The following is a 1,382-nucleotide window of genomic DNA, read 5'->3' as shown; positions in this document are numbered from 1 at the left end:
TCCGTGCCCCCCCGCTCCGTGCCCCCCCCATCCCGGTCCCTATGGGCCCGATCCCTCCATCCCGCTCCGTGCCCCCCCCCCCCCCCCCATCCCGGTTTGCGGCGGGGGGGGGGGGGGGCTGCGGGGGGGTCTTTTCCCGAGCCCGACGTCGCGCTCGGCTCCGCGGGGGGGGGGTGGTGATGATGGGGGGGGGGGGGAGGGGTGGTGATGGGGGGGGGGGCGGGGGGGGGGGCGCGCGCCCCGCCATTGGCTGCCGGGGCGGGGACGAGCGGCGGCGCGCGCCGGGGGCGGGCCCGGGAGGTACCGGTAGCACCGGCAGCACCGACCCCCCCCCCCCCATCCCCCCCCTCCCCGCGACCCCCCCCCACCCCCCCGCCGACCCCCCCCCCACCCCCTACGGTGAGTCCCGTGTGTGCCCCCCCCCCCTCCCCCCCCGCACGGTGAGACCCCACCCCCACCCCGAGCATCCCCCCGGAGCCAACGCCCGGGAGGGGAGGGGGGGGCACGGGGGGGGGGTGGGCGCGGGGGGGACCCCCGAGAGGATTTGGGGGGGGGGGGGGGGGGGGCTCCGGTGCGGGCCCGGGGTCCTTCAAGGTGACCGCCGGGAGGGGGCCCGATCCTGCCGCTGCCGGAGGGGTCGGGGGGGGGGGGGGCTGCATGGGGGGGGGGGGCGGGTGCGGGGGTGCGGGGGGGGTCTTTGTAGGGTGCTGGGGGGGGATGTTGGGGTGCTGGGGGGGGGTCTTTATGGGGGTGCTGGGGGGGTGCATGAGGTGCTCAGGGCGGGGTGCTGGGGGGCTGCATGGGTGCGGGGGGGGGATGTCGGGGGTTCTGGGGGGTCTTCATAGGGTGCTGGGGGGCTGGGGGGGTACTCGGGGGGGGTGCATGGGGTGCTCGGGGGGGGCTGGGGGTACGTGGGGTGCTGGGGCGGCTTCTTGGGGTGCTGGGGGGCCACATTGAGTGCGGGGGGGCTTCATGGGTGGTGGGGGGATTGTAGGGGTCCTAGGGGGGTGCTAGGGGGGCTTCTTGGGGTGCTGGGGGGCCACATTGAGTGCTGGGGGGGCTTCATGGGTGCTGGGGGGGCTGTAGGGGTGCTGGGGGGGGCCACATCGAGTGCTGGGGGGGGCTTCATGGGTGCTGGGGGGGGCTTGTAGGGGTGCTGGGGGGGCCACATTGGGTGCTGGGGGGCTTCATGGGTGCTGGGGGGGTGCACGGGGTGCTGGGGGTCTTCATGGGGTGTTGGGGGGCCACATTGGGTGCTGGGGGGCTTCATGGGTGCTGGGGGTGGGCTGTAGGGGTGCTAGGGGGGTGCTGGGGGGCTGCATGGGGTCCTGGGGGTCTTCATGGTGTGTTGGGGGGGCCACATCGGGTGCTGGGGGGGCTTC

Source organism: Opisthocomus hoazin, chromosome 39 (assembly GCF_030867145.1).
Source record: "Opisthocomus hoazin isolate bOpiHoa1 chromosome 39, bOpiHoa1.hap1, whole genome shotgun sequence".
NCBI classification, from domain to species: Eukaryota; Metazoa; Chordata; class Aves; order Opisthocomiformes; family Opisthocomidae; genus Opisthocomus; species Opisthocomus hoazin.
The sequence above is the reverse complement of the archived record's forward strand: the minus strand, read 5'-3'. Positions refer to the sequence as shown.